The sequence below is a fragment of the Vulpes vulpes genome, unplaced genomic scaffold (assembly GCF_048418805.1).
Source record: "Vulpes vulpes isolate BD-2025 unplaced genomic scaffold, VulVul3 u000000660, whole genome shotgun sequence".
Classification (NCBI taxonomy): domain Eukaryota; kingdom Metazoa; phylum Chordata; class Mammalia; order Carnivora; family Canidae; genus Vulpes; species Vulpes vulpes.
In genome coordinates this window covers 23,435-34,933 of record NW_027325789.1, presented here as the reverse complement: position 1 = coordinate 34,933, position 11,499 = coordinate 23,435, and positions in this window count along the sequence as shown.

The following is an 11,499-nucleotide window of genomic DNA, read 5'->3' as shown; positions in this document are numbered from 1 at the left end:
GTGTTTTTTTTTAATGAAAAATACATATGCAAAGGAAGTACTCAGAAAACAAAAGGGAGGTAGAATGTCAAAGAGACAAGAACCAGCCTGAAAGAGCTCCCACTGGTAAAAGGTGTAATTTGAACAAAACCAATAGGATTACATTGGATTAAAACACAAAGTATAAAATAAATATCTACAAGTTCATGCTGATATAAATACATGAATGAATAAATGTGGGAGAAGAGTTAGATTTTCCTTATAAGAATTTCAAATCATTTATATGGATGCTTCCCCTTCAGGAAGTGGAGTCGAGTGATGTCTGGGTGGCTCAGTGGTTGAACGCCTACCTTTGGCTCAGGTCATGATCCCAGGGTCCCAGGGTCCTGGGATCAAGTCCCGCATAGGACTTCCTAGAGGGAGCCTGCTTCTCCCTCTGCCTGTGTCTGTCCCTCTGTGTGTGTGTGTGTGTGTCTCTCATGAATAAATAAATAAAATCTTAAAATAAATAAATAAATAAATAAATAAATAAATAAAATCTTAAAAAGAAGGAAGTGGAGTTTATCCTCTTCTCCCCGTAAGTTAGGCTGAATTTAGGAATGGAGTAATGAAAGGGAGAAAGAGTCACTTTTCGGGGAAGAAACCTGGCAAGTACTAGCTTGGCTAGTTAACATCAAGGTTAATGTCCGAGAACGCAGTCTGGTCTATTGTGAAAAATTTATCAGACAAACCCAAATTGAAGGACATTCTACAAAATACCCGACCAACAGTCTTCAAAACTATCAAGATCATGAAAAATAAGGAAAGACTGAAAAACTGACAGACTAGAGAAGACTAAGGAATCATGGTAGCTATATAGAATCTGGTATCCTGGAAGGGCTTTTGGGACAGGTAAAGGACTTTAGTGCAAAAGTAAAATCCAGAAATAGTCTGGAGTTTAGTAACTAGCAATATATCAATGTTGGCTTCTTTTTTAAAAAATTTTATTTATTCATGAGAGACACAGAGAGAGAGAGGGAGAGACACAGGCAGAGGGAGAAGCAGGCTCCATGCAGGGAGGCCGATGTGGGACTCAATCCCAGAACTCCAGGATCATGCCCTGGGCTGAGGGCAGGTGCTAAACTGCTGAGCCACTCAGGGACCCCCTCAATGTTCGCTTCTTGGAGGTGACAAATGTACCATGGTAATGTAAGACGTTAATGAGAAGGGGAATCTAGGTGAGTATACAGGAACTCTCTGTACTAACTGTATAACTTTTCTGTAAGTCTAAAGTATTCAAAAATAATATGTTCATTGAGGGGCACTGGGCTGGCTCAGTTGGAAAAGCATGTGACTCTTGATCTCTCCGTGTTGAGTTGGAGCCCCACCTTGGGTGTAGAGATTACTTAAATAAATAAACTTAAAAGTCAATCAACCATGTGTTCATTGAAATACACATACAGATACTTACATACATACATATATACATGCACAAGCAAATAACAAATGACCTGGTATGCCAACCAGTGAAATAAGTCCTAGGGAGTGAATAACTGTGGAGTACCCACCCTTCCGAAAAGTGGTTATTCATCTAAACACCACCAGGTGACAGTAGCACTCAGTGTAGCCCACAGCCAGGCCAAAACAGAAAGGGATTATTTTTTACATAAGTGGAGTCACACTTCCCCCTTCAAAGACTGGAAAATTCCTCAAGCCTTTATGTAGAAAAATATTTAAGTACCCAATCTAGGAAGTGACTTTCTCTTCAGTCCCTGTGACACTTCTCAAATCTTCTAATTAACTTGAGAGGCCGGGCCTAGACAAATGAATACATCTATGTAAATGAGAACATCCTCAAGGATTCCATTTCACTTCCAGTCAGAACATTTCATAAAACTGGAAACTGGATGGTTTTAGAATTCAACTTCTGGGGGATCCCTGGGTGGCTCAGCGGTTCAGTGCCTGCCCTTGGCCCGGGGTATGATCCTGGAGTTCCAGGATCGAGTCCCATATCAGGCTCCCTGCATGGAGCCTGCTTCTCCCTCTGTCTCCCTGTGTCTCTGCTTCTCTCTCTATCATGAATAAATAATAAATAAATAAATAAATAAATAAATAAATAAATATCTTTAAAGAAAATAATTAAACTTCTGAAAGTCTCTTATTTTAAAGAGAATAACATGTAGGTCGAAACTTCCCTTTAATTATGGTGGGTTTCAAATATACTATCCTGCCTCTACTACTGGCAAGCCTAACTCTGCTTTTAGAGATGTTGATTTTCCTTTTAAATATATATCTATTTATTTTTGTTGAAGTTCGATTTGCCAACATATAGTATAACATCCAGTGCTCATCCTGTCAAGTGCCCTCCTCAGTGCCTGTCACCCATTACCCTCCCCCCACGCACCTCCCCTTCCACTACCCCTTGTTCATTTCCCAGAGTTAGGAGTCTCTCATGGTTTGTCACCCTCTCTCATTTTTCCCACTCATTTTCCCTCCTTCCCCCTATAATCTCTTTCACTATTTCTTATATTCCCCGTATGAGTGAAACCATATAATGTTTGTCCTTCTCTGATGGACTTACTTCACTCAGCATAATACCCTCCAGTTCCATCCACATCGAAGCAAATGGTGGGTATTCGTCGTTTCTGATGGCTGAGGAATATTCCATTGTATACATAGGCCACATCTTCTTTATCCATTCATCTTTTGATGGACACTGAGGCTCCTTCCACAGTTTGGCTATTGTGGACATTGCTGCTAGAAACATCGGGGTGCAGGTGTCCCCGCGTTTCATTGCATCTGTATCTTTGGGGTAAATCCCCAGCAGTGCAATTGCCGGATTGTAGGGTAGCTCTATTTTTAACTCTTTGAGGAACCTCCACATGGTTTTCCAGAGTGGCTGTGCCAGTTCACATTCCCACCAACAGTGCAAGAGGGTTCCCCTTTCTCCACATCCTCTCCAACATTTGTTGTTTGCTGTCTTGTTAATTGTCACCATTCTCACTGGTGTGAGGTGGTATCTCATTGTGGTTTTGATTTTTATTTCCCTGATGGCAAGTGATCCAGAGCATTTTCTCACGTGCTTGTTGGCCATGTGTATGTCTTTTTTAGTGAAATTTCTGTTCATGCCCTTTGCCCATTTCATGATTGGGTTGTTTGATTCCTGGGTGTTGAGTTTAATAAGTTCTTTATGGATCTTGGATACTAGCCCTTTATCTGATATGTCATTTGCAAATATCTTCTCCCATTCTGTAGGTTGTCTTTTAGTTTTGTTGACTGTGTCTTTTGGTGTGCAGAAGTTCTTTATCTTGATTATGTCCCAGTAGTTCATTTTTGCCTGTTTCTCTTGCCTTCAATGGTGTATCTTGGAAGAAGTGGATGTGTCCTTGTTCAAAAAGGGTGTTGCCTGTGTTCTCCTCTAGTATTTTGATGGATTCTTGTCTCACATTTAGATCTTTCATCCATTTTGAGTTTATCTTTGTGTCTGGTGTAAGATAATGGTCTAGTTTCATTCTTCTGCACGTGGCTGTCCAATTTTCCCAACACCATTTATCGAAGGGACTGTCCTTTTTCCAGTGGATGGTCTTTCCTGCTTTGTCGAATATTAGTTGACCTTAGAGTTGAGTGCCCATTTCTGGGTTCTCTATCCTGTTCCATTGATCTATTTGTCTGTTTTTGTACCAGTATCACACTGTCTTGATGATCACAGCTTTGTAGTACAACCTGAAATATGGCATTGTGATGTCCCCGGCTCTGGTTTTCTTTTTCAATATTCCCCTGGCTATTCAGGGTCTTTTCTTATTCCACACAAATCTTAAGATTATTTGTTCCAACTCTCTGAAGAAAGTCCATGGTATTTTGATAGGGATTGCATTGGACATGTAAATTGCCCTGGGTAGCATAGACATTTTCACAATATTCTTCCAATCCATGAGCATGGAATATTCTTCCATCTCTTTGTGTCTTCCTCAATTTCTTTCAAAAGTGTTCTGTAGTTTTTAGGGTATAGATCTTTTAATACTTTGATTAGGTTTATTCCTAGGTATCTGATGCTTTTGGGTGCAATTGTAAATGGGATTGACTCCTTAATTTCTCTTTCTTCAGCTCATTGTTAGTGTATAGAAATGCCACTGACTTCTGGGCATTGATTTTGTATCCTGCCACACTGCCGAATTGCTGTATGAGCTCTAGCAGTCTTGGGGTGGAGTCTTTTGGGTTTTCTACCTACAGTATCGTGTCATCTGCAAAGATGGAGAGTTTAACTTCTTCTTTGCCAATTTGAATGCCTTTTATTTCTTTTTGTTGTCTGATTGCTGAGGCTAGGGCTTCTAGTACTATGCTGAATAGCAGTGGTGAGAGTGGACATCCCTGTCATGTTCCTGATCTTAGGGGAAAGGGTCTCAGTTTTTCCCCATTGAGAATGATATTTGCTGTGGGCTTTTCACAGATGGATTTTTTCTTTTTCATTATTTTTTGAGATTTTTTAAAATTTATTTATTCATGAGAGACACAGAGAGATAGGCAGAGACACAGGCAGAGAGAGAAGCAGGCTCCATGCAGGGAGCCCAATGTGGGACTCAATCCCGGGACTCCAGGATCACATCCTGGGCCAAAGGCAGAGAGGTTCAACTGCTGAGCCACCCAGACATCCCTCACAGATGGCTTTTAAGATGCTGAGGAATGTTCTATCCCCACACACTGAAAAGTTTTGATCAGGAATGGATGGGGTATTTTGTCAAATGCTTTCTCTGCATCTATTGAGAGGATCATATGGTTCTTGTTTTTTCTCTTGTTGATGTGATCTACTGCATTGATTGTTTTACAAGTGTTGAACCAACCTTGCATCCCAGGGATAAATCCCATTTGGTCATGGTGAATAATCTTCTTAATGTACTGTTGGATCCTATTGGCGAGTATCTTGTTGAGAATTTTTGCATCCATGTTCATCAGGGATATTGATCTATAATTCTTCTTCATGGGGTCTTTGTCTGGTTTTGGAATCAAAGTGATGCTGGCATCATAAAATGAGTTTGGAAGTATCCCTCCCTTTCCATCCTTCAGAACAGCTTTAGTAGAATAGGTATTCTTCTTTAAGTGTTTGATAGAATTCCCCTGGGAGACCATCTGGCCCTGGACTTTTGTTTCTTGGGAGGTTTTTGCTGACTGCTTCAATTTCCTTGTGGTTATTGACTTGTTCAGGTTTTCTATTTCTTCCTATTCCAGTTTTGGTAATTTGTGGTTTTGCAGAAATGCATCCATTTCTTCTAGATTGCCTAATTTGTTGGCATATAGCTGCTCATAATATGTTTTTTTAAGTGTTTATGTTTCCTTGGTATTGGTTGTGATCTCTCCTCTTTTATTCATGATTTTATTGAGTCTTTTTTCTTTTTAATAAGGCTGGCTAATGGTTTATCTATATTATTAATTCTTTCAAAGAACAAACTCCTGGTTTTGTTGATCTGTTCTACAGTTCTTCTGGTCTCTATTTCATTGAGTTTTGCTTGAATCTTTATTGTCTCTCTTCTTCTGCTTGGTGTAGGTTTTAATTGCTGTTCTTTCTCCAGTTCCTTTAGAAATGAGGTTAGCTTGTGTATTTGAGTTTTTTTTTCCAATTTTTTGAGGGAGGCTTGTATTGCAATGTATTTCTCTCTAAGGACCACTTTTGCTGTATCCCAAAGATTTTGAATGGTTGTATCCTAATTTTCATTAGTTTCCATGAATCTTTTTAATTCTTCTCTGTTTTCCTGGTTGACCCATTTATCTTTTAATAGGATGCCCTTCAACCTCCATGTGTTTGAGTTTCTTCCAAATTTCTTCTTGTGATTGAGTTCTAGTTTCAAAGCATTGTGGTCTGAAACTATGCAGGGGACAATCCCAATCTTTTGGTATCAGTTGAGACCTGATTTGTGACCCAGTATATGGTCTATTCTGGAGAAAGTTCCACATGCACTTGAGAAGAATGTGTATTCAGTTGCATTTGGATGGAATGTTCTGTATATATCTGTGAAATCTATCTGACCCAGTGTATCTTTCAAGACCCTTGTTTCTTTGGTGATGTTGTGCTTAGAAATCTGTCATTTTCAGAGAGTGCTATGTTAAGTCTCCCACTATTAGTGTATTATTATCTAAGTATCTCTTTACTTTGGTTATTGATTGATATACTTGGCAGCTCCCACATTAGAGGCATAAATATTCATGATTGTTAGGTCTTCTTTTTGGATAGACCATTTAAGTATGATACAGTGTCCCTCTTCATCACTTACTACAGTCTTTGGGATAAAGTTTAATATCTGATATGAGGATTGCTACTCCAGCTTTCTTTTGAGGACCATTTGAATGGTAAATGGTTCTCCACCCTTTCATTTTCAGGTTGGAGGTGTCCTCAGGTCTAAAATTAGTCTCTTGTAGACAGCAAATATATGGGTCTTGCTTTTTTATCCAGTCTGAAACCCTGCGTCTTTTGATGGGATCATTTAGCCCATTCACGTTCAGAGTAGCTGTTGAAAGATATGAATTAAATGTCATCGTAATACCTATTCAGTCCCTGTTTTGTGAATTATTTCCTTGGGATTCCTCTTTCCTTTACAGAGTCCCCATTAATATTTCTTGCAGAGCTGGTTTGGTGGTCCCATATTCTTTCAGTTTCTGCCTATCTTGGAAGCTCTTTATCTCTCTTTCCATTCTGAATGACAGCCTTGCTGGATAAAATATTCTTGGCTGCATGTTATTTTCATTTAGTACCCTGATTATATCATGCCAGCCCTTTCTGGCCTGCCAGGTCTCTGTGGAGAGGTCTGGTGTTAATCTAATATTTTTTTCCGTGTAAGTTAAGAATCTCTTATCTTGCTACTTTAAGGATTTTCTCTTTGTCTTGGAATTTGCAAGTTTCACTATTAAGTGTGGAGGTGTTGAATGGTTTTTATTGATTTTTTTTGCAGGGGGTGGGGAGCCTATCTCCTGGATCTGAATGCATTTCCTTCCCCATATTAGGGAAGCTCTCAGCTATGATTTGTTGAAATATACTTTCTGGTCCTCTCTCCCTCTCGGCATCTTCTGGGACCCCAATTATACATAGATTCTTCCTTCTGAGGCTATCATTTATTTCCCTTAGCCTTTCCTAATGGTCTCTTGTTTTTCTCTTTTTTCCTCAGCTTCCTTCCTTACCATCAACTTGTCTTCAATGTCACTCACTCTTTCTTCCACCTCATTAACCCTAGCCGTTAGGACATCCAGTTTGGATTGCATCTCATTTATTTTTAATTTTGACTTGATTAGATCTAAATTCTGCAGTAACGAAGTCTCTAGAGTCCTGTATGCTTTTTTCCAGAGCCGCCAGTAGCTTTATAATCATGCTTCTGAATTGGCTGACATTGAACTGTAATCCATATTCTGTAACATTTTGTTCAGTGCAGAGTGTATGAGCAGGCTGTATGAGCAGGCTGAGTCAAGAATGAGCAGGCTGAGTCAAGAATATCAACCACAACCTAAGTAAATTTCAGCCTAGATGATTCTGACAAGGTCAGAGACGAGAAAATGAAAATGAAGATCAGAAGGAAATAAAACAAAAGGACCACTAAAGTGAAAATTTTTAAAACAAAGTAGTAAAAAATGAAAGGCCAAAAATCCCAAAGAAGAAGAAAAAACTAAAAGAAGAAAAAGAGAAAAAAGAAAAAAAGGGCGGGGGGACTTGGAGATGGTGGTGGTGAAGAAGTTGTAGTGGCAGGAGAATATAGTCTACCTGAGGGGTCCTAGAGGGTGATCCTCTTGGTTCTGAGTGTATTAAGTTCTGTATGTTAGAAGATGCTCAGTCCCAAATTTATATAAAGCAGAGATACTTATAGAAAACCCCAACACTGACCACCAAAACATAAACGAGAGAAAAGGCAGGGGGAGCAGAATAGGAATGAAGAGATAATATAATCTCATAGAATGAACCAGCATGGTATTCCACTTGGTTCTGAGTGCACGCTGGTCATGTTTTAGAAGGTATTAACTTCTGCCATTGCAGAACAAAACGACGCAGAGAAAGCAAAAAACACAAAACAAAAAACCCATATCTCGTATATCTCCCAAAATTAAGTTGAGTATGTTGAAGGGAATCCAGAAGTGAAAAATATATCTAAGACATGTAATTATAGAAATATTAAAGTGTAAAAGGAAGAAACTTAAAAATGAAGACCTGGTAATTTATTGTAGCTAAGGTGAGAAAAGAGAAAAAAAATAATTGAAATTTTTAGTCTGATATAAAAAATGAATTGTAATGGAAAAAGGAAAAAAATTAAAAAGGGGGGACCCTCTAGTTCTGTATACTATGTTCTCTCGGTTTCCCCTTGGTCCTGGAGCTTTCCAGTGCTGCTGGGTCAAGAACTTGATCTTCCCCTGTCCTTCCAACTGGTCTGGGGGAGGGGCTGCTGTGCTGACTCTCAGGTGTGTTCACCTGGGGGGATGCACCGCCCCCCGCCGGGTGCCGGGCTCAGTGGGAGGTGGTTACCCCGTGAGGCCCCTGTTCCCTGATGGCCCCACTCCAGCCCAGGCACAAGGTGTCACCAGGAGGAACAACCCCACTGGCGGCAGCCAGCTCTCCAGCCCTGGAGTCAGCTCTCGCAGTAATCACCACAGCTCCCTGTCCACACTGGCCTGGATGCTCCCGGGGTGTCGGGGGGCACTGACCTGCACAGCTCGGGGGCGCCCGGGGGCAGGAGCGTCCTCGCTGTCCTGTGTCCACCCGCCTCCATCTCCGCCTGTCCCGGGGGGATCTGGGCTGTGTCCCTCCGCGCCCTGGGCTCTGGGGCCTGCGCTGCTGGAATCATGCTCCCAGGGCGCAGCTCCCGAAGGCAGCAGGTGCAGCCCCCTCCGCCCGGAGCCCCCACCTGCCCCCGGCTTCTCCCCAAGGCCCCGCCCGAGCGGCTCCAGCCCTTCACCGTGCTCGGCCCGAGGGGTGCGGTGCGCTCTCCCCGGGGCACCCCTCCTCTGTTAGTGACCCCGGGAGACTGGAGGCTCCCCTGCCCCTCCGGTCCTGCTGAGCGCTTTATCACCCGGGAAAAATTTGGTGCAGATTCTTAAAGTTCCCGCTTCTCCGGGGCTGGGCTTTCCTGTCCCCAAGGCTCTCGCCACCCCCCTTAGCCCGGCTCCTCGCGGGGCCCCTCCCCCACTCGATTCTTTTTTATTTTTTTCTGCCTTCCTACCTTGCTAGAAGCGAAAACCCTTCTCTTTGTGGAGTTCCAGCTGTTCTCTCTTTAAATCTCAGGTCGAGGGCAGCCCCAGGGACACAGCGGTTTAGCGCCGCCTTCAGCCCAGGGAGTGATCCTGGAGTCCCGGGATCAAGACCCACGTCATGCTTCTGCATGGAGCCTGCTTCTCCCTCTGCCTATGTCTCTGCCTCTCTCTCTCTCATGAATAAATAAAATCTTCAAAAACAATTCTTAAAAAAAAAATCTCAGTTCAAATTCGTAGGTGTTCAGGATGGTTTGAAAGCTATCTAGGTAAGTTGGTGGGGCCAAGTGAGGTGAGGACCCTACTCCTCCGCCTTCTTGCCCGGGCCCCCAGAACCAGGCCCTCCTGGAGGGAACCCTTCGGCATGCCCACCCTCACAGCTGAGGGAGGTGAGCAGCTAGCTCCACCCTCAGTGGGGAAGGCTAGGGGAGAGGCCAGATACTTCTCACTGAGAAAGCAGCTTTCCTGGCCTGCAGCTGACCACGAATCTGTCACCGCGGTGAGTTAGCACAGCCTCTCCATAGTGGTTGTGGAGGTGAAATGACCCCAGGACCTCCTAAATGCTGAGGAACTACCATTCCTTGAGGGAAACTTTCAGCGAGCCCCTCCCAGGTGGGAGGTAGGCCCTGGCCCCACCTGAGGCCAGAGGCCCAAAGGAACTCGCTGTCCTGAACCCCAGGCCCAAGGGGCCAGTGAGGCCAGCTTTCCACCAAGAAGGGCTGTCTCCAAGAAGGGCTGGAGAAGCCAGCTTCTCAGGCAGTTTCAATGGGCTTTGGAAGGGGCTGTGCACCTGTAGGGGATCTAGGCCTTCCTGGAGTGCCCCCTGGTGGCTAGCTTCTCACCTCAGGGAATGGGAACAGGTGTCTCAGGAGTGGAGGCCGTGCCAAAGGAAATCAGGCTACTTTCCTCTGAGGACGGAGCTCTCCCTGAATATGCTCACCACTAGGCCTCCCTCTCCTAGAGGCCTGTGAGACCCGGCCTCCTCAGCAGGTGTAGGCATAAGGGAAATGAGCTGGCTTGAGTGCTGAGGCTAAGATCCTCCTAGAAGGATAGCTTCTTGATGAAGGGAGTTCAAACCTGTCTCCCCACAAACTGTGGAGGAGCGTTCCCAGGGTGCTGGTGGGCCTCTGGGACACCACAGTTCCTTGAGTGCACCTTTCCACTACCCTCTCATCTACTGGCATTAGAACCTATATCAAAAGAACCTGTGGAGGCTCAGAGGGACATGTTGGTCTACTTAACTCTGAGAAACAAGCATTCCTTGTAGTCAGCTTCTGACAAGCCTCTAACATAAGGGAGTTAGAACCTATGTCCCCATTAGGTGTGGAGGCCCAATGGAAGGGCCCTGTGCTCAACTCTCAGAGGCATTCCTTGAATGCAACTTTCAATTAGCCTCTCACCTATGGGAGTTAGAACCTAGCTCCACTATAGGTGAGGATGTGCCATGGAAATGTGCACATATAGGTATGTGCAAATGGATGGATTAGTGTGTCCCCTCCCCCACCTCTGCCGCCTGAGAGGTCACAGAACCAGTAATAATCCAGGAACAAGCACATCTAGTGCCCAGATCTAGGTTTCTAAATCAGAGTTAAGAAAATAATATAATTATAAAATACTGCATTATAGGTAATCCAAATATAAGATACAACTTTTATTTAAAACATAAAAACTGAGGGATGCCTTGGTGGCTCAGTGGTTGAGCATCTTCCTTCAGCTCAGGTCGTGATCCCAGAGTCCTGGGATCAAGTCCCACATCCGGCTTCCTGCAGGGAGCTTGCTTCTCCCTCTCCATGTGTCTCTCATGAATAAATAAATAAAATGTTTAAAAAAATAAAAAGTAAATAAAACATAAAAACTGAGAAAACAGACCAGAAAATTAATAGCAATTATATTCTGACTGAGGATAATAGCTGTTTGATTTTGTTATGTTCCATAAATTTTACAATCAGCTTGTATTAATTTTATGAGACAAGTATATTTATTTTTTTAAACAGCTATTTTTTTTTAATATTTTATTTATTTATTCATGAGACACACACACACACACACACACACACAGAGGCAGAGACACAGGTAGAGGGAGAAGCAGACTCCATGCAGGAAACCTGATGTGGGACTTGATCCCGGGTCTCTAGGAACACGCCCTGGGCTGAAGGCGGCGCTAAACCGCTGAGCCACGGGGGCTGCCCAGAGACAAGTATATTTAAAAATATTATGAAAGATATTTTTCATAGTTCTTTTCCTCTAGATGATCAGATTTTATTTGGAGACATTGATGATGGGAAAATTATGGTGATTCTTGGTTACAGCGCCTTATTGCTGAAAACA